We start from the raw sequence: 23,786 nt of genomic DNA, 5'->3' as shown, positions 1-23,786 counted from the left end.
CCTACTCTCATGAGAAGGATTCAATCCGGCATCGGAATTTGAATCTGGTGTGGCTTAGTGAATAAAGCGTCTCTACGTAGAGCTGAAACCCCGGGTTCGAATCCCGGTGCCGGAGAGGATTTTTCTCTGTTCTACCCATTCTTCACCATATGATAATGGAGAATTCCTGCACAGAATTATCATATGTACTTCAGTACATCATAGTAAAAGAATAGTGGAGATTTATCTACTTCCCCTACGGACTAGATGTTTCTTGTCTTGTGTTTGTCCTTCATTCTCTTAAGAGATGGCCTTGTGCCTTGATGACCACGCGTTTATGAATACCTGGTGTTCGTTCATGTTTTCAGATGAGTAGGGACAAAGAACCATATCTTTGAATATCGATGATAAGGATGGTAATGGAGATTATTATATCAAGAAGCGTAGCACTAAACTTTAAAAGTTTCATCTGAAAATTATAGTAGCCTATACGCATCTAGTCTGCAAGCCACTGGCGTGGCAGGTGCTTGCCTGCCGGTCTGAAGTTGCGTTCGGGCGCGGGTTCGATCCCCGCTTGGGCTGATTACCTGGTTGGGTTTTTTCCGAGGTTTTCCCCAACCGTAATGTGAATGCAAGGTAATCTATGGCGAATCCTCGGCCTCATCTCGGCAAATATCATCTCGCTATCACCAATCTAATCAACGCTAAATAACCTAGTAGTTGATACAGCGTCGTTAAATAACCAGCTAAAATAAAAAATAAATCTAGTCTGCATTCTTGTTAAATATTCTGAATAATTTAATTCGTACATATGTTAGCACTTACATGCAATTAAAATAATTAACAAATCTTCACAATATCTAATTCAAAATTAAGCTCTTTTTTCTGTTTCTTTCTTACGCCTGTGATAATTTTGAACCAGAAACGGAACCCCCTGATTATATGTAGTCAACATGATACAAATCCACGTTTGAAACAATACAGAACAAACACCAGATAAAGGCACATTCTCAGATCAGGAAGATAGGTCTCATCCCTCTGCCGACAATCGAACCCAGGTACACTGGACTTATTGCTGGATACGTCACTACTTGAGCGTCAGTCAACGAATTATTAATTAAATATGAACACATAATTACCATAATATATTACTGTTTGTTGTATTCATCTAAATCAATTAACTACATAAAATATTTAAATATATTTTAACTAACATATTATAATGGTGATAGCCACATATATTAGAAACTCTTATTACAAATGAAATTTTCCACACCATTTTGTTCCATATAACATGACACAACAGAAAAACTTACATACCCAGAAACCACATCCTTCGGATTCAAGAAATTCGATAGCGGCCACATGTTACCTTTTGTACAAAAAATTGAAATTAATAATGTCAATGTCGCCGAATGTATTTTAATAACCACTCACAAGTCTTTTATACTTTACAAAATAAAAAATTGTAACATCGAGTACAATTATAGCAACATTGCGCTGGTTATGGACTCTAACTTTCAAACACCCGGTAATGTCCACTCCGAGACTTTGTACACAACTCACACACACAGTGTCAACAAACAAATTGAAGTGCACTGTTGAAACCTACTGTGTTGTTGCCATGGCGTCGTGCTCAATGCAGAGAGGACTGACCCGGTACACCTCACGATAACGAGTGTTGTACCTGCAAGACGGGTTCTCTTATGGGACCTGCCTGATGATAATGACCTCTCTGCCTTCATCCTCTTGCTAAAATTTCTGCTCAGCCTCTTCCTTCGATGTTGGAATTCTTTTCTTTACACATCTACTTCAGCACTTGTTTTCATTCTACACTTAATGGCGGAAAGAGTTATGCAGAAACTCTTTCATGCCAAACAGAATTTCGTGTATATCCTCATTCTTCTTTGTAACTGTCGCTCTCATTGGTCTGGCAGTTGTCATGATTCTGCCTATTATATCCGAATTTCGCCGAGAAGAATGAATTTTTAAGGGGTGACGAAGATAAGTAAAGCCAACAGTTAACATTTAACAAATGTATGGATGTCCCTTTAACTACTTCTTTTTTGCTGACAAATATGTTCCTGCAGTCCTTTGACATTGTAACCGTCTTTGTGTCTCAAATCAATCGAGGAAATGTAAATGACATTCTAACATTGTTGAAAAATCATCAGAGATGTAATTAAATTCTAAATATTGCGAAAGATGCAGAATTGGGTCAAAAGTGCAAAGTGTCCAGAGACGCACAAAAACCGACAAGTTGATGTGCATAGATTTTACTTTTACTCCGTTGTAATCGAAATGCAATTTCAAGCGTTAGTACCTTGGAGCAACAGTAACAAATATAAATGACACTCGAGAGGGAATTAAACGCAGAATAAATATGGGAAATGCCTGCTATTATTCGGTTGAGACGTTTTTGTCATCCAGTTTGCTTTCAAAAAACTGAAAGTTAGAATTTATAAAACAGTTATATTACCGGTTGTTTTATGTGTTTTCGAAACTTGAGCTCTTACTTTGAGAGGAACAGAGGTTAAGAGTGATGAAATTACAGGAGAATGGAGAAAACTACACAATGCAGAACTGCACACATTGTATTCTTCACCTAACATAATGAGGAACATTAAATCCAGGGCATGTGGCACATATGGGTGAATCCAGAAATGCATATGGAGTATTAGTTGGATAACCTGAGGGAGAAAGACCTTTGGGGGACCTTTGGGTCTCGACGTAGATGGGATAATAATGTTAAAATGGATTTGAGGGAGGTGGAATGTGATGCTAGGGACTGGATTAATCTTGCTGAGGATAGGAACTTAAACGGTACAGTTTATAAAGTAAGTCAAATATATTTTATTTTTTTAAGAATGTCTTTTGTGTGTATAGAATCCAAGAAACCAAAGCTTATCTTCTTATTTTGATGGACAATAAATTCTTTCATTTCTGTCCTTATGATTTTCGAAATGATGGTTCAAGAAAATATTCCTTATAGACAGTAATAGCATTTACAAATAATAAAGAGAAAGAATTGTTATGAAACACGTAAAATGTACTAATATTGAGAAGCTATGTATTATCTTCGTGACAGTCATTTTTTATCTTTGCAGCAACCCAAAATATACGTACTAATAATATAAAGTAAAGAAATTTTGAATTTGGAAGCTTTTTTAAGTTTTAGTTATTTATTTATTTTAACTTTTATGTGGATGGGAATTGACATTTTTGTATCAGTATTATATAGCCCTAAAAATGTATACATTTGTTACAGACGGATTCATTTTTTTAAGTGAAAGGACACATACTGTAAGAATCAATATCCACGCAAATCTAGTGCCATAGTAACTAAATTATATCTAGGTGTTCAGACAAATTTTACCACCACATTTAATGAGATTTCAGTCCTTGATTATATTCGTGGCAGCAATGTCATTGTTCATAATGTTACTTGCGTTGTTTAAACCAAATATCTTATATCAGTTGGATTGATTTGACGTCTTCTTGCCTTTGAAGTGAGCTCAATCTGTGAAACAGTCCTCTATAGAGTAATTCTAGTCATATTGATTTGAGCATACTGCATATCAGTTCCTCCCATCCCCCCACCCCAGTGGTAATTGAGTTTGGACTGCAAAACGGAATTCTGCATTACATAGGAAACTGCATTTGCTCTAGTCGTGACAAATGCCGGCAGGCAAAATTTGTAGTATACAAGCTCTGTTCACATTATTAAATTACTTTTATACTATTTTTCAGTCGTGGCTTCTCGAAGAAACCTGCACCCAGCTTTACTGAAATCCGAATGCCAGTTCTAATTCCGACATCTCATTGAGCATCCTGCGAGTTATAATAAAATGTTTCGAGAGATGAGATTAATTATTGAGAAGTATAAATTCAAAAGTTTCGCGTGTAAACATCACGAAGTACAAAGGAAAAGTGAATAGAACTCCATGGTCATCTTCCAGTTCTGGGTGCTTAGTTCCCTGGGGAAGAGCACACGAGTGTGGGTTCGAATCCCTCACGAGCTGCCTGTCTAATTGTTTTTTCCTATGTTTTTCACAACTGTGTAAGGCGATCTCATGTAATCCTCTGTCGAGTCCTCGGACTCATTTCACCAGATCACTTCGTTATAATCAATTATATTGAAGCTATACAATCCCTCAGTTGATGCAGTATGGATTGATAAAAAGCTCCATTAGTATCGAGCCCTTATCCTCTGACTCGTAATCAACCTTACTATGAACAAGCTAAGCCGATTCTAGAGTACTTTTGTACATGTACATGAAAATAATTGGTAACAAACAATAAGCATTTCATAACAGGTTTAGCAATTTTATCCGATTAATAAACGGGGTAAACCTAAGTAATGTTATTAATTTTACGGGGTTGTTCTTTGATATATTTCAAACAAAAAGTTTGATACAGTTTTTCTCGTTTTTTCTTCATGTTCGAGATAAAAGTTGTTTTATTAGAAACATTTCATAGCGTATTCTAGAAAAACCATTCATTTAATTCCCAATATGCGCAGTCAGTTTAAGATAACAGTGCATTATGATAATAAATTATTGAAAAAATTTTAATTTTGTTCTTTAAATGTGCAGAAATTAGATCCGAACAAATGTAACTTTTCGTTTTACAAAGCAATTTTACAATGTTACATTTGTCCAGGTTAAATTTCTGCACATTTAGAGGACAAAACTGAAATTCTTTCAAATATTTATTATCACAATACACTGCTCTCTTAAACTGGCTGAGCATATTGGGAATTAAATCAATGACTTTCCCAAAATATGTTATGAAATGTTTCATATAAAACTATTTTTACCTCGAAAAGGAAGCAAACCGAACAACATTTTATTGTATTAAACTTTTATGTTTGAATTATTACAAAAAATAATCTTCTGAAATTAATGACATTACTTACGGTTCACTTGTATATTTTTATGCAATGACAGGGCCCTTGTCATTCACCCCGACTATGCAAGCATGGCTTATAGATGTCGTTAATGCCGAGAAACGTAGACTATTTATTTCGTCAGAGACTATCCGGAATACAGCACAGGCAGTGGATCTACATTAGGATCTACACTCGTAGTGAATAGTGATGGAGAATTGTTGCGATAACACAGGAGAACCGGAATATCCGGCGAAGTTTCCTGTGCTTCCTGGGCCAAGACTTGCTCAATATAGGCTAAGTTACACTCAGGATGGATCAACCGGGATTTGAACACGGGCCCTCTGACTTATAAGCTAGCACTGAGCCACGTAGAGGTTTTCTGATTCATAGATTAGTCCTCCGTTGTGACTAAGAGATAGCGTTCTAAATATGGAAGCTTCTTCATATGTCTAGTGAAGTTGGGGCCCTTTTTGAGCCTAGTCTGCACGATCACATAGTGAAACTATAGTATCATGAGATAAGAGCAGCAATGAATCACTCCTAATACAAGGTCAACACATTGACAACGGACAAATATCTATATTATAAGCGGAATTCGAACCCTTGTCCATGGTTTTCTCGCAAGGGAAAAGATGTGAGCCTTAGCCGTAGCATATACTGCGACGGATTGCGTGTTCTTACTTCTGATGATTTCAGGACATTATTTATTTCTTAGGGAATATAATCTTAAAGCTACTGCACTAATGCATTGACAAGATGAACTAAGAATATAACGGTTTTAAATCATGTTATAACACTTCAATTTTTATTGATTATTTACGACGCTTTATCAACTGATGTGGTTACCTAGCGTCTGAATGAGATGAAGGTGATAATGCCAGCGAAACAAGCCCAAAGTTACCCAGGATTTGCTCTTAATGGGATGAGGGAAACCCCCGGAAAGAACCTCAACCAGGATTTAAACCCGGGTCTGCTCATTTCACGGTCAGGCATGATAAATACTTCATTATTTATTTAAAGAGCTCAATAGAAACTACATTAAAATTCTATTAAATTGCCAATAATAATAATAATAATAATAATAATAATAATAATAATAATAATAATAATAATAATAATAATAATCAACAAAGGCCATCACTAGCCTTTTGCTTCCCTTTGTTCCTGTCTAGTGGTTAGGCCTACTTCTTGCAGCTACAGTAGTTGTAAAAATGGTAGAAAGCGACTTTTTACTTTTAGATATAGGCCTACGTTTGAAGACTTGTTTAAATTACGGAACCTTGAACATTTTAAATAAAAACTATTATATTAAATTATTGAAGCAAGATACAACAATACTATCGTCGTAACTGTAGAAAGTTTGATTAGTTTCAGAATTGCATTCTCTTCTGTTTTTCTTGAAAGTAACTACGCGTGCAAAGAAAGTGAAGTCTAGTTAATTGGATCGAGCTGTTACCTCGCGCCAGTGTGAACTGTGGTCAGATTGTATGTTTATTTTTACTGCGGTCGTGAGTGTATAGGTACTGACACATGATTCTAATGGCATTTAGAACATGATTTTTGCTTTGTAATTATCTGGCCATCCACCTTATGTCTTGGAAGCCTTTGCATTTCTTACAATTTACAAATAACTAGGTACATAACATAATAATCATGTATGAGTTCTTATAGATAGAACAGCAGCGTAATTTACTTCTCTTTCATTCCACTTTACTTTCTTTAATATTTGTGGAAGATATTTTATACTCTGTGCCATGTTAAAACGAAAGAGATATTAAATATTATTATAATGGTATGGTATGGATTGTAGGTGAAGGGAGGGATTAATCTAAGTCATACAGATTCTTTGAGCTACCTACAATTGGATGTGAGAGATACCTGGCCGTGGCTGGTACATTTTGCCCGGAACACTTTCATTCAAACGCCGGTTTTTTTTTGTGCACTAAATCCACTACATAAAATATATCCTCTCCCCAAAAGCCACACTAGTTGTAAGGATTTCGATCATCCTTAACAATCTATCGCCCTTGACTGAGTTTGAATCTATTCCGCATTGACACAATAATCACCCGGATTTAGAGATGATGGCGTAACTTTCGTGTTTAATGTTATGTTTTCGTACCATTGCTATTATTATTATTATTATTATTATTATTATTATTATTATTATTATTATTAGAACGGATACCCCTACTAAATTCTCAATATTCGCATTTCTCCTCTAGTATGTTGGCAAGTCTATTGTTACATGCGATTGTCAAGATTAAGACGTTTAATTCAGTATTTGATTGAAACGGCTGAAAGTTTAGTCTCACTTAAGGGGACCGGTAGTGACTAGGGGTCAAAAATCCGATTTTTATTTTTTGTTTAAAAAAATATAAAACTTGCTCTTTAAAACAATATAGGAGAAAAAAATGGTTTCTTTAACGACACTCGCAACTGTAGAGGTTATATCAGCGTCGCCGGTGTGCCGGAATTTTTATCCCACATGAGTTATTTTACATGCCAGTAAATCTACTGACATGAGCCTGTCGCATTTAAGCACACTTAAATGCCATCGACCTTGGCCGGGATCGAACCCGCAACCTCGAGCATAGAAGACCAGCGCTATAGCAACTGCGCTACCGAGGGCGACAAAACAATATATATATATATATATATATATATATAATGCAGATAAGCCCTTTAAATGGCCTCTTTAAATTAGGTGGCGCCTGTAACTCATACGAGCATCCTCCTTTTTTTTTTAAATGCAGTTTTCCGTAAGTTGATTTTTTTCAAACTTAAGTAGGTACATTTTTCTCTGTTACTGTAATGAACACGGGACTGATTAGATGAGCTGCCAGACTCTGGAAATAATAGCGGTAACAATATTCTAGATTTGAACTGCATATAATAGTCATTAATTAAAAATCGAGTGCCTGGATAGTGAGTTAACAATGATCAGGGTTGCCAACTTTGTGAGTTAGTGTCTATAGGGAGTTTACATTTTTTAAGTGTGGTGATTCTGATAGCATACTTCACTGGCATATTCAGCAGTGCTGAGAAATGTCAAGAAGACAGTTCGCAGGAGGATAGGCCTAATGCTTAATGCGGCAACAAAGAATAAAAATTTGTAAGATACTTATGTACAAATAATTTTGTGCGAGATCGTGCGTATTTGCTTGGTTTCCGCACAAAACCAATCCGCGGTAAGTCTAAAATTCCACATTCAGTATTCCCAACCTAACACACATAACAATTTCCCTCTTCTTACCGCTTAAGTGACATACTGATTTTACTGCTTTAGGCTTTTAACATATCATTTTTATAGACGTTCAATATAGTCATAATTATAAATTGGAAACTTACCACTGCAATTTCACCTAAATTGCACTGTTAATTATTGTTTTTAAATATTTGCAAAAATTAAGGAAACTCTACAACTCCACTAAAGTTACTGCATTCGTGATGCAAGTAACATTAAGGAAGCCGTGAAAAAATCAACAAGATTCCAGACTCATCATAGACTGGGGGAAAAAAAGACAGACGTATATCACAGCCTGCTGGAGTATAGTAAACACTGAAAACATTTTAAAGCAACAATGTTGACGATAGATATTTTTGTTTTGCAAATTTGCCGTCATTGAACAGAAACCAAGATGGAGATTTCATTGCAACTAATTAGAAATTCCTCTTCAGGTATGTAATAAACGATCTTCGCACAAAATAATGTACGATACACGAGCGATATGTTTTCTTTCAATTCTCGGAAATTAAAAAAGCTCAACTACATTTCGCTTTTTCAAACTTTTCCTCGAACATGAAAACTTCAACATACCGCTCTTGTAACGCATATTACTATTTCACAGTACTTCTACATAATACTGCTATAATTGTTTATATTTATTTTATTTTGTAACTGTATCAAGTAACTTAATGTAAATTTTTATTAACATTCGGCTGTTGCTTTCACTTATTCTGTTGTATTTTCATTACTGCCAATGGAGCACCCAGGAATCTCTCATTAGTGTGGCTCAATAAAATGATATTAAGTTACATAAATGTACACACATACAAATATATGTTTCTATTTTTTTTTTACAAAACAAAGTCCAGTTTTCTTGGCTTTTATCATAAGTGTTATGTACAGTAGTGGCAAAAAAAAAAAAAAAAAAAAAAAACCGGACCGACCCTTGTAGCTGATTTCAGAGCCTTGTTCACTCAGAGCACGATAGACTGGTAACTAAGACTTTCGTGGTTGGAATCCTGCCTGGAAAGGAAACTTGTTTTTTGTTCCTTATTCAAATTTATTTCCAATATTTTCGATTGCTGGTAAAATTCATGTTCTGGGAATACACATAGCAGGTGTATCCTCAATTCTAGGAGCTGTTAATTTCATTTCTACAACAATTAATATAAAACCGGAACGAATTCCCCTATTCGTGTGATCAGTAGCCATTACAGCACTATTATTATTATTATTATTATTATTATTATTATTATTATTATTATTATTATTATTATTATTATTATCACTAGTTAATTAAGTAGTAAAATATCGCTCCAATCGAAAAGTATTGAGAATAAATTTAAATAAGGAAGTTTCCTTCCCAGTCAGAATTCGAACCACGAAAGTCTTAGTTACCAGTCTATCGTGCTCTGAGTGAACAAGGCTCTGAAATCAGCTATAAGGGTCTGTCCGGTTTTTTGGCAATACTGTACATGTATGTGTATCATTTCGGTGAAATGAAATCCGGACCCGATGGGCCCTCCCCCCCGTCGGTGCGCTCTTGATTACTGTACATATTGGATCTATTGCTGCTCATATTGTGTGAGACTGCACGCGAAAAAATCTGCATAAAGTGAAAGTAGCTATTGTTAATTTTTATTTTACTATTGTACATTCATAGGCTATACCTTTCTTTCATTTGCAATGTTATTACATATTTACAGGCTATAATATCTTTCTTCGCATTGACTAAGGACATTGACCCAAAAGAAATATGTCCCTATTCATTTCGTACATGTGTCACTTTTTGCTCTTACTATAGCTACCAGCACAACAATTAACTGAAAACGCACATCCGGTCACATGACGCACCCGCACATGTCGTCTGCAAGAGACACGCAAGTCCATTATCGGGAAAGCCACACGCAAAACGAAATTATAATACACAACTCCATGATTATTACAAGAGGACATACTTTCTGAGATTGAGTGAGTCACCGAAATGAGGTGTTGGAGCCGGAACAAGTGTAATCGCATCGTAATTAGCTGAAAGACGAAAAAATATCGTAAAATCATTTCACTGACACCGAAAAAACATGGACGAATCAAACCTGTTCCCTTCCATGTTGCGGAAAAAGTAAGATCAATAATTCTGCTGTTTTGCTAATTAGTGAACCGTAATTAAAACGTAATAAATGTTTAGAGTTTTTATGAAACTTCAAAGTATCGTCAGTTCATCACAAACTTTGCACCTGATTTCACTGAAATTTTATTATCCAGAAAGTTCAGTAAGTTAACATTCGCGCTAAGATTGCTACAGAAATTATTCAGTTGTTTTCGTCTTGTATGAGTATAAATCTTGTAAATCTCTGTTTTTTAATCCGACATTTTGTTCAGAATATTAAACTGTGATTATTTATTGAGGAACATTTTAAATTATCACTTAAGTATATCATCGAACATGGAAAGCAATCAATAATCCTTGAATTCTTTCAAGCAGAACACTACGGTTTGTACTGTATATCAAGCGTAGCGCTTGTTGCCATCAAATCAGGACAATCAATGTAATTCGATTTCTGAGAAAATTAATTTCCCTACTACCGGGACTGAAAGTATTGTACGTACTGTATTATTTGTAAGATGGCTTTGCACGTAGTACATCACGATCAGAGAACTCAATTAGTACATATCTGATATTGGTGCCGTGAAAGAAACGGGAAAAAGCTATTAATCATTAATAAAAGTGACGTTTATAAAAATGTTTATGATGATAATGACGACGATGGTGACAATAATGGTGATAAAGAGGAGTAAGAAAATAAAGAGAAAATAAGAATTGCGAAAGGAAAATGTAAACAATTGTACAAATATCTAATAGTTCACTATGTACACGTTAGATGGCATTCATGTCAAAGATTTCGACTAGATCTTTGTGTTTATTCTTTAGTCATCTCTTCTGCTGCCAAAGCCACACCTTGCACCATTCACATTTATTCATTATTCCGATCCCCAGCTCTTACTTTTTGCACCTCGTATCACCTTACTAACAACGCAAAATCGGGCTCACCGCATAATACATCCTTGCGACTAGTATAGGCCTACATGAAGGGAATTTCATGAAGATCTACATGTTGATTATCTCTATACCGTACTTATCTCCTTCAAGCTACAAGAAATTTCTATATAAGGTACCTGAAGATAACATGGCCGCATTAATTTGAATGAATATTTTCATGACTTTGGTATTCTCTAAATGAAAAGTTCGTGTGTTTGCATGAACTTTGATTATTTATGCATACATACTTACTGTACTTACAAATGGCTTTTAACAGTAGGCCTACTGCATTACAAATAGGACGGCCTTACATCAATAAAAGGAATTATCACATTTATTTCTCTATAAAATATGTAGTGTTGGCCTACATATACGCATTTATAAACATTTATAGTGCGAAATTGCTTTATAATGCGAGATCGATTTTGCCGAAAAATTATTTTTACATTAAATAATTCGAAAAAAAATTAGAGAGGACGAATTTTTCCAGAACTGTTAAAATATTGTAGAAAGTAGTATTCATATAACTACGTAACTTCAAAATGAACATTAAGCGAAGCCAGTCCGTTCCGGAAACAATCCTAGCATCAGTATTCAACTAAAGAAGCAAATTAAAATTATAAAATAGCTATGATGCATTTAGTACATGCTTCTTCTTATTCTTCTTCTTCATGGCATAGGCAATCAAATGCCTGATCCGTCTTCAAAGTCCTCCAGCCATCGTTTCCTGGGTCTGCCCACCGATCTTCTTCCTTTAGGATGATATTGCATTATTTGTTTAGTAAGTCTGGTATCTGGCATTCTATCGACATGTTCTTTCCAATTTTGTTTAAAATCTTTTAATCTTTTATTTATATTAAAAATTACTAACTCTTCTCTTATGCTCAGTACATTATACAAGCTTCAGTTCCCAGTTACTGTTAAAGAAACTCAAGCCATACGTATCAGAGTTTATCAAAAACTATCAAGCCGAATATCTGAGGAGAAATCAACGTTAAACCAAATAGGCCTTTATTGTCAAATAATTGATATACAAATGTTGGCAACTGAATAAAGTTGTGCATCTGTAAGAGATATGGTAATAAATAAGGACTTCCGAGAACAACTACTTAAAATATTTATCTAAACGAAAAATATAGAATAAAGAATGAATTGAACAATATTTTAAAAGAGTTAATGAACAGAAAGAATCCAAAACGAGGTTACGAGATACAAATTCAGAAACAGAATCAGAGCTGGAAGACAGAACAAGAGGAGGTCGGACAGATTTATGTAGCAGGTACAGGACAAAGTCCTAATACCACGAATAATATGAAGTAAAGTTTTTATTTACGTAGAATTCTCTAAACTATGTTAGAGTAGTGTAGAACCGTAACAAATGTAAAATATTAAGAGAGAAGAAGTCATGGAACTGAATAGAACTGATCCCATGTATCTACTAAAATTTCGAAGAGATAGGAAAGATATTTTGTATTCGGCTGTTTCGTGTTTAAAACCCAAGATGGGCCGTTGTTAGATTTTCTGTTTGTTGCCTATTATAGGTCCTCTTCCCACGCTTCGTCATGATCTTTCTATGTTATCTCTCTGACGACGAATAATCTATGCAGCTGAAAAACACGAAATTATGTATCAAGGGTGGCACTGTATATATTTCATTGGGAAGACGTTATCTACGTACACGTGTATGTATTTTTATTTTTCTGTATGCACATTCCCCGTGGGATAGAAGTCTGTAGTCTAAAAGTAAAATGTGAACTTAAGTATTGTTTCTCTTTGTGTACATAACACAAATTTAAATTGTCAATTTACGTTTATGGTATTTTTAAAACAAGTATTGAAATTTATGTTGTTTAATTTGCAACTTGCAAATGAATTTAATTGATGGCGTTTTAAAAATTTAAAAATGTTAGGGATGTTCAAGAAGTAAATCTGAATAGCTTTAATTTGTGTTTCTTTTATGAAATATTGATTGGTGACATTTAAAAAAGAATTAAAATATTATAAACAAATATGTTCATGTAAGAAGCTTGTGAAACCAATAGCCTATCTAATCTAATCGCTTTGAGACAAACCTCATTTCATTGTGTTTCCTCACGTTTCACTTAGTCTTTTATTTAATTTAAATGTATTATTACTGCCAGACACGTGTTTCTTCCAGATATTTCTGCAACCAACAATAATTTCTGCTCTATTAGAAGTGATCACTTGTTTGTGAATATCTTAATTTGATCATTAATGTAGGCATTTCCTTTTATAACTGAGTTAAACAGAACTATCCTTTATTGCATGAGAAAAATGTGTATTATGTTATTTGTACACTCATTATACTATATTTTGGAGTTTATTAGAAGATTAGTCCTATAAATTAATTACATCCTTTAGAGGTAGCTTCTAGTATCCATCTATCGTAACCGAACTACAATTCAATTTAAGAAGATTGGTCGTTCTAAAAGTGATTTCCTCGTCAGATTACTCTTATTGGAATCTTGTCAGGTAGAACCATAATTATAAGGCTAGCGTATAAAATCGTCTGTCTCGAGTTTTGCAGGTAAATTGACGGCGCTCCAGCGGGCGTTACATTTAGGAAACAGTGAAAATCTTCAGAAATCTACACAATTGAAAGGTTTTTGAAAAAACAACCATAGTCTAAAAACATAAATTTTCAGGTGAAACAAAAACTATCTGGCATGGGTGTTGTTGACATTTCAAATATGAAATTCATCATGCCATTTCTTAAGGTATTGTAGAAACGTGGGAAAACTGAAGTACATATTATATAACTTAAATTGCCTCATAGAAATACGAGTGTAAGTGCTGGTAACTGTGGACAATGGTTTTCTACTAAGAAAAAAATTTCTGTTGTGGCTGAAGTGTGCTTCTCCTTTAATCTTATTTTCTTATTATATCCTGTTTCTTCTCATTTCGTTGCTTACGTTTCTTGCATGGGATTACTTCTACACCTAAAAATGACTTCATAACTAATACAACAATTCACGTGCCAAAATACTGTATTGTTTTCTTAGGTGGCTTTTGCCGCGTGCATAAGATGTTACGAATGGGATATTATTTTGTAAATGCTACCATCATCCTGACTAGACAATGACTCTTTTCATAAAAAAGTCTTTGGATTATGGTTGTTTTATGAAAACCACTGAAAATTTCCACTCCTATAACATAAGTATATGGTGTTCTTTTCTTTCATTAACTAATTCAGTAGATGACCGCTACAATACACTCACCTTATGCTTATTATCTCAAATTTGCATTTTTTTGGACTATGGTCCTTTTTTTCAAAACTCCCTTCAATAAAAAATAAATTATAGAAGTTACACTCTGTTTAAGTTCAGAATAATAAGATCGAATATATATTGGACGCTGAAAGCATCGTCCATTGAGATTCGTTTGTTCAAACTTTACTTAACTTGTATCAATTAACGAATGTAAAACTTTTGTTCTAGACTCTAGGCAGTTAATTTTAACATACTGTTTAAAAAGTGTAAAAGTTGTGGAATGATATTTCTAACTTCTTAATTATTAGTTTTATCATAAAATGTTATTATATACAAAATTATTGGAAATAAATCAAGTAATAGGTACTAGTCTAGTATTTTATAAGTATATATTCATGTCTACAGCGTGTGAAGACAACATTTTAAAATTACATCCTATATTCATTTTTACATTATTCGAACCTGCATTAAATTTTATGTACGAAGAGGAACATACATACAGTATGTATATGTGTGTGCGCGCACGTGTGTGTTTATGTAACTCCTTTCTGAAATCTTAGACATTTTAGTTCTCTATGATTTTGGTATTTTATTACTCCGAATGAATTACCTCACATTTAAACAGACGTATGGTGGGTCTCTCTTGACACAGCGTCACTGGACTTTCACCGATGACAATGCAGGCACTCTATTGACGTTGGACAAATTCTCATCTCCAACCGTGGTTTTCACGCTGAACTTAAGCCGCGTGTTAGACATTGTGTATCTACAACATGACTGACGGCTTGCAAATTTCTGTATATTTAAACTTAAAGCAGTTAATATTAAACTGTAGTACTTCCAATATTAACCCGTATTAGCTTGTGATTCAAACTTCGTTGTCTAATCAAGTTTGATGATTTGATAGAGTAATTTGAAGAATTTTAAATGATTTGAAAAAATAACAGTATAATAATTTAGAATATCACCCTACCATAATTTTCGAATTATAAGCTAGTTGTTCCTTGGTTAGCGCTTTAGTCTTCCATATAAACAGAAAAATACAGAGTGTTCAAGTGAGTGTGTGACAAACATGGAGATAAGATAGGTGGTGTCAAATTAAACAACTTTTACTTATCTTGCGTCGCTCCAGTACGAAGCTACATAACCTTGAAAACAGTTTCACCCATTGTTATTATTAAATTAGTTTTTTCTTGTTTGCAGGGTGGAATGAGTGGAACGAGGAAATAACTAGGTTACTGTTTTGTTGAGGTGACTCTTTTCATCTCTCCTTTATTTACTTCTCAAGTGCGTACATGTTTTCATATAACAAATATACTATACAAATTACAAATGGTTACATGTCAGTACATCTTTACAAAAAGGAAAATGAAAACATTTAAAACTAATAGCAAGTTTAACAACTTTGTAGACAAGTGAATGAATGTTTATACAAAAATACATACGTATTGCTTTTCCTTAGCGTAACCTAATGGTACGTGTAAAACCTAACTAGTAAATACAGTAATGTTTACACAAAGTACTGAAACTCTTTAGTATTACGAACCAAAGAAGGAGATACGTTCAACAGGTTGCTGTAATTACAGATATTTAATACAGAAAATGGATGAGTCAAAACTGTCATGGAAAAACTCGCTGCTTTCAAAGATCTGTAGCTTCGTACTGGAGTGTCACCGGATATTGGTTTATAAGCAAAAATTGTTCCATTTGACACCTCCTATCACATTTAAAATTTGTCACACACAAGAACGCCCTGTATAACTTCTGGACTCATAACCGGCATTCTAAAACTGTAATGCAAAACTCTAAATATAAAAAAATAAAATAAAAACATCTTTTCAGACTTACGTTTTACCACTTTGTGACATATAAATATGATTTCTAAGAATTATTTTCTACCTCACTAGCATTTTAGACCTTTCCGATATTAACCCTTATATACAATGATTGTATTGTCTTGATTTTATAATAGACAATAATCGTATACAAAACACGGAACGTGCTTGCTTAGGTGTGTGTCAAATTCGCTTCCGCTGCCTGTACTTGAAACGCCTATTACATTCTGTCCGGCGTCGTATGTTCACCTCAGATTAATACAAATATACCGATGTCACGGCCCTACTGATCACATGGCATTGGAACGTCATTAATTTTCAGTGTTTAATGTTGATTCAAAATCCTTATATAAATGAGGCCGGAATTTACATCGTCGGAATGGTGATGGTTGTGCTTGTGATTATTTTAAAGCTACCTAAACTAGTTTTTTTGTGTCGTTCCTTAGATCCGCTTCTCGGTAGCTCAGACCACGAGTTCCGTTTGTGTACTTGTGCCGCTGTTCCCAGCAATGAAGTCACAATATCTGGCAGGAGAATAATAAGAATGGTGGGGTCATTTGCCCGCAGCTGTGTAGTCCACGTCTGGGTTAATGCGATGTATCCACAGACACACGTCCGTACTGCTACACTAACATTAGAGACTGTCCCACTTGTAAGTGGAACACTCGAGGTGAGGGAAGTTTGTTGTGTCCGTGTTGGTATGATGACTTTCTCCTCCGCTTTGTCTGTTTCCTTCTTTGTTTATTTAACTCGACTAATTGCTGTCTTGACGTGGGAATGTATCACAGAGGCACCCGCCTTGTTGTTTGAAAATCCGTGCCGTGACATGTTTGAAAATATACGTATTTTTGAATGATGGAGATCCCACCGTGCCGAATGTACATTAAAATAGGCCTAATGTTAATAACGTCGCATGTAACTCGTTTCTTTATGTACTACAAGATAGTGATTTCATTTACATTTAATTTATTTGTGTTTCCTATTCCGAGTCGCTTTCAACAGCAGTTGCTGTTCAGCGGCGGAAAGATAATAGAATGTCATGGTTTCACTAACTCGAAGTGACTTAACCCTAGAACATATAGAAAGCAGTGGCGACCTATTTTTAAAGCGCTTGCATCTACGTTGCCATACTCACAAATCATTTGTCACCACCGGTAGCCTAGTGGTTACCATAGTTTTTTATTTTAGGGCCGTGACATCGGTGTATTTGTATTAGTTTGAAGGTGAACATACGACGCCGGACAGAATGTAGTCGACGTGTTTCAAGTACAGGCAGCGGAAGCGAATTTGACACACATTTAAGCAAGCACGTTCCGTGTTTTGTATACGATTATTGCGTATTATAAAATCAAGACAATATAATCATTGTGTATAAGAGTTAACATCGGCAAGGTCTAAAATGTTAAGGTTGGGAGTAATTGTTGGAAATCATACTTAAATTGTCACAAATGTGGTAAAACATAAGTCTGAAAAGATGTTTTTTTTTATATTTAGAGTTTTTCGTTTTGGAATGCCGAAAACGTATATGGCTTATGACGATATAAGCAAAAAAGGTGTGTGCGAAAATGAACACAGTAATACAAAAAAAACTGTGGTTTCAATACATTATGCAAAATTGCAAGAGTTTTGTCAGATTACAAATGCGATTGTTATAAATTTGATGTAGAAATGGATGATGTGAAATATTTTGCATGTGCGCCCTTGGTTTCAGCCGATGTAGAACGCAGTTTATCCGCATATTACAAGGTTATACCAGCGAATAGGGATTATAAAGAATGGACACTGAGCGAAATTTCCTGTGTTTTGTTTCTCTGTGCGCCAGCGTATAGTTCCACTTTCAAGCGCTAGAGGTTAGTGTAATCGAGCATACGCTAAGATAATAAATGAGAATAGAGTTAAGACACAGGATCCAAACATAGCCTACCTTACTGCATAACCCAGTAACGCTTTGCTTCAAATAAATTCTAGTTAATGGCTTTTCCTTATTTCTCAGTGACAAACTAGTTGTAATAATAATATTTTATATTTCAGATATAATAAATTATATTATAAAATAATATAATATATTATAAAATTAAGTATCGAATTCGTTTAATATTTGTATATAATATAATATAGGCATATGGTTTTACTTCTCGTAAGAGTTTTTGTTTTTCCATTTTCAGTGCTATCACATCATTACATATTTTACATATTTTAATTGTTGGTGGGGTCAACGTCTCAACTGTCATTATAAAGGAACTCTAGAGTCTAGACATTACAGTTAATGACGGATTTATTATTTTATGGATCCAATTTATTTTATTTGAGTACATAATGTACCTATATGTATTAATTATATGTGTTATATTTCCGCTGTGTCGACTGCTAGCTGGTGTGATGTCAGAGCCAACTCTAGGGAGAAAGCAGAATCTCACGCTTTAGCTGGCTTGAAGGTCATTGAAATCAGTCCGGCTACATCAAAGGTACCGACGCAAAGTGTCCATTCTTTATAATCCCTATTCGCTGGTTATACTATCCGACACTCGGCGGTAATTTTCATTGACACTTTGAAAATGAATGTTGTTGTTTATTGCAGCAGGAACCGAAACCAGGCAAACAACATGCAAGAAAAGTAAGGTACAGAATAGATGTGGTAAATAAATTTATGCTCGACCATGCCGAAATAGTAATTATACGCCTGGTAGTAGCCCTTTAATGCACCTCATTAAAGTACACCTATTCATTATAGTTCAGTTGTTCAGCCAATGAGAAATCACCATTGTAGCATTATAAAACCGCAAGTATCGATTATTCTCGGATATGCAATCGAAAGACAACTACCGAAACGTCACGGAAGCTGGAAATCCAATACTGTCGCAGAAGGTTATGTTCTGTTACTATAATAATTAGCGTTAATTGTAAATAATATTCAAATAAATTCAATTTGTCATCTCGTTTTTCAACTGTAAATCAATTTCCAGGTTATAATCAAGATTAATGTTCATGTTATTCTCTAGATTATATCAAGGTCAATGATATTCGTTCCTCGGAAAAAATCAATACTTTCGCGTCTGCGCACATCTCACAATTTAGAAGGTCAGTTCCGCTCCTCACTTAGATAACCATAACATGAATACTTGCGCTCGTTTCATAAACAAACATACTCGCGTCTTAATTACTACCATTATAGGCTCGTTGCATAATGTACTATAATGTAACAGTTAAATATAGCGAAAGCAAAATTGTACGCCATACTCTGAACTCTGAAGATGGCCAATAGCAGGCTGAAACATGTTAACAAGGTAATATAAAATTTAACACAAGAAAGGCACATAATACGTTTTCCGAAATTATTATTGACTTTCCTCACGATTAATTCCACCATAATTAAATTACCTCTTCTTAATTACTTTTATAAGATCATAATATTATATTGACAACGTATATTAACACACTAAATGGGATTCCTGCTCACGATCGTACGCACCTTATCCGTTGTATAATTCGCGGACGTCAATACAACATAAAGTTGTAAAGTATTTTATTATTATTTTATATAGGCCTACAGCCTGATCCGTTTGGAAAACATGATATAAAATCCCTATAAAATTTTATCAGGAATGATACGATAGTAATTTATATATAAAGGGAGAAATGAATATGTTTATAGCGAGAGTTACGGGGTTGCTGCCGAGGGCCTCTGGCCCTAGGGAGCAAGTGACCCAAGGTTTAAACATGAAATTTCGCCAAAAGTTCATACATCATTTTGTGGCGCACTAGCCCGTTGAATACATTAAAACTTTTTTGATAAGAGTTTTAAGTTAGAAATTCGCTTTTTGTTTGTATGACTTGTTTAGCGTGTTTTGTTTTGGTATCTAGGAACTGTGTATACTAGAAAAAAAATACGTAGAATAAAAATTATTCGTGAGGGAGGCCATGCATGATACTATTAAGTTATCAATCTCTGAATTCAATAAACAATGTTCTGTTATGTTGGAAATGATGTCGGGACCTGTTGAACCCGAAATTCCTTCTGAAGTTGTTATTAAAGCCAAACAAGCAGAAGATAAGTTGTTGCCAATTAAATAAATATAAGTAAACAAACAACATTTTTTGGCCCTAGGGTCTATAATAGTACATTATGCAACGAGCCTATAATGGTAGTAATTAAGACGCGAGTATGTCTATGAAACGAGCGCAAGCGAGTTTCATAATTTTCATACGAGCGTCTTAATTACCATTATAGGCAAGTTTCATGCGACTTTTTATACTCGACCATATTTCTAACTTGAAATTATTCATAAGTATTCATATTATTCTTATCTGACTGGGGAGCGGAAGTGACCTTGTGCAATCTCGTAAATTGTGAGATGTGCGCAGACGCGAAAGTATTGCTTTTTTCCGAGGAACAAATATCATTGACCTTGATATAATCTAGAGAGTAAAATGAACATTAATCTTGATATAACCTGGAAATTGATTTAGACATTGAAAAACGATATGACAAATTGAATTTATTTGAATATTATTTACAATTAACGCTAATTATTATAGTAACAGAACATAACCTTCTGCGACAGTATTGGATTTCCAGCCTCCGTGACGTTTCGCTAGTTGTCTTTCGATTGCACATCCGAGAATAATCGATACTTGCTCTTTCATATTGCTTTCTGATTGGTGGACTTTAATGAATAGGTGTATTTTAATGAGGTCCATTAAAGGGCTGCTACCAGGTGTATAATTACTACATTTCGGCACGGTCGAGCATAAACGTTATTTTAGGCCCGCAAAGGTATAATGGGCTGTCTTGCATTCAGAGTTGTGCAGATAAAACCGGCCCGTCTCATTTAATTTGATTTGAAATTATGTTGACTATCCTTTCTTCCACATGTTTAGTTACATTGTTGCTTGTTACATGTATAACTTACAAATTATTTATAAACTGTTCTGTTTGTTATTGCAATGTAGAGAGTTGTTTTATGAATAAGCACATGAGATGAGACGGGTCGTTTTATCTGCCCAACTCTGTGTATCGTATCCAAGGAGAAACTGAGCAATAAAATTATTATGGACTAGTGCCCCACAAAAGTTTCCTATGTTTCCTACGATTTCCTATGTTTTCTTATCATTTATCTTAATGTTTTTTTTTCTTTCCAAGTGTCACAAAATTGCTTTGTTTACTTATTATTCTTTATGAATTGATTAGTAGGCCGATCTATCGAACCCTTATTTAGGGCGGCTTTTGTGTATATTCACAAATTACTTAGTCCAATATAACGTTAAAACACGAGAGTTTTGTATCATTAGTTTTATAAACAATAGAAGTCAGATTGTCATTTAGCAACGACTGAATAAACAAAACGCTGTTTACTGCAGAGCGATTAGCGGTAATGTGTTCCGATTTACGAAATTTGAAAGTGTAACATCAGTTCAACGCCGTTTTAACCGTGAGTATGATGTTCGGTAAGCTCTGAATTACAAGTCGATAAGATTTTTTGTTGTTTAGCTTTAGTCAACTGTCCGAAAACAGGTTTGAACCTCAAAAGTAACACCAATAAGGTATCACTCATGAGGCAACTAAGCCAGGATATAATAAGGTAGGGTGGCCAGTTCCTTTCCCCCTCTATTGCATTATCATAATCTGAAGAAAGTGGATGTCTTTTAACATGCTAACTGGTGGCTATAACTGTATTATCGAAACCAAAGCTGCGTTGGCGCTAGTAGACAGCAAATCCCAGGAAGAGTCTTAACGGCTGTCCACAGAGATAGTTATTCCATACACAACTTATCAACGTTACCTGAAACTTTGCCTTTACCTCCTGCAACGTGTTCAGGCATTACGCAATGTGGATCTCTAGAAGCGGATCACGTATTTTGTTTTTCATATTGCAGTTGCAAAAAAAAAAAAAAATAGCATGGCATAATGTTCCAGCAGGATGGAGCATCACCTCAATTAGGTAAAGACATTCGTGAATAACATTCGACATCACCTGATGAGGTCGTGGTGGTCAATTATATGGCGTTCAAATTCTCCAGACCTGGCGCCACCCGATTTTTTTGTTTGGGACTTGTGAAGAATTATATCTACGCATTGCGACCCAGGGATATTGATGTTCCCAAAACAAAGATTATCTCAGCTTTTGGAAAAAACTACTCCTGAGATGTTACATCACACATGGGAGAAATAAGTCTCACCGACGCGGGTTCGATCCCCGCTTGGGCTGATTACCTGGTTGGGTTTTTTCCGAGGTTTTCCCCAACCGTAAAGTGAAAGCCATGTAATGAATCCTCGGCCTCATCTCGCCAAATACCATCTCGCTATCACCAATCTCATCGACGCTAAATAACCTCGTAGTTGATACAGCGTCGTTAAATAACCAATTAAAAAAAAGTCTACCCATATAGATCGTGTTATATACGCAATAGTTACACGTTGAAGTCTAAAGTGGACAAAACTCTCATCCTTTTAGAACTTATCTACAAGTTCTACTGAAAAATGAAGATTAACAGTTCTCATGTTACAGGGTTTCTATTTTATATCTTCTCAAACGGATCGTCCTGTATATCAATATACAACCGACAAATGACAGGAACTGGCACTGTCTTGGTGAACATACTGTGGAGAAAGAATCTTTAAGAGGAACAGCGTAGCTCTGTTCCGAGACTGGTTTCGGGTTTGGGTTCGAGTCGCGGTTGGGGTTTCCTAGATTTTATTCCACTAAGGTAAATTTTAATTAGGTCTAGTACATTACGAATCTTCGGTCTCATCTTGCTGTCAACAATTCCACTGACAAGATAACAGCACAGTTGTTACAGCATTGGAAAATGAAGGATTAAAATAGTCTTTAATATTAGGTGGTCTTAAAACATTTTTGTTTTCCCTGAGACCGGCCACCAAATATTTTTCATCTACATCACCATGGACTTAGACTTTTGGCTAACATCAATCCAGTTCATGACAGGATTTCATATTGTAGGCACAATCCACTCAGCTAATGAATTCTCATAAAGAGAACCGGAATTCGATATCTGGAAAAATCTAGTGCAGTTCTGGGACAAATTTCTTTCGTGTGTTTTGATTTCCCCGCATTATTACATTCCATTACTGTTGAATTATCATAATGTCATCATTTTAGAGACTCGAAGTAATCTTCGTTTTTAAAAATACTTTTTGGAAAAGTACATGTTTCACATCTGTCCAGTTACTTGAAGAGAAATTAAAAAGAAGATACGAACCATAAACCTGGTCTAAATTACTTCTCACTTGAACTTATCCACAAGAAATGCTAGGTCATGTGTTTATAAAGGTGCATCCTAAGTTTCTTAGAACTGAGTTCTTTGTCTGGAGCCGCAGTGGCTGGGGTGGTTGCTGGGAGATGTGGTAGGTGACCCGGTTATGTGGCAACACAGCAGACTCGGTGACCTCCTTTATATAAACTTCAATACACGATTAGCATTACGAGATAGCAACCAGTCAGGACATTATCTGCATAAAACCGACCCCATTCAAGAATCTGCCGGGAGGGCCCCAGACCGGTAGAAGTCGCCAGTGACCACTTACATCCCACGAGCAAAGTAAGAAGCGGCTGATTTAATTTTATTT

General features: G+C 35.1%; 1 protein-coding gene across 2 annotated transcripts in view; it reads right to left on the bottom strand.

Moving 5' to 3' along the window:
* The window catches only part of LOC138701815 (uncharacterized), a 103,334-nt gene that overhangs the window by 65,173 nt on the left and 14,375 nt on the right, over positions 1 to 23,786 (bottom strand). The gene's annotated exons all lie outside the window — the stretch shown is intronic.

Source organism: Periplaneta americana, chromosome 6 (assembly GCF_040183065.1).
Source record: "Periplaneta americana isolate PAMFEO1 chromosome 6, P.americana_PAMFEO1_priV1, whole genome shotgun sequence".
Taxonomy (NCBI): domain Eukaryota; kingdom Metazoa; phylum Arthropoda; class Insecta; order Blattodea; family Blattidae; genus Periplaneta; species Periplaneta americana.
The sequence above is the reverse complement of the archived record's forward strand: the minus strand, read 5'-3'. Positions and strand labels throughout refer to the sequence as shown.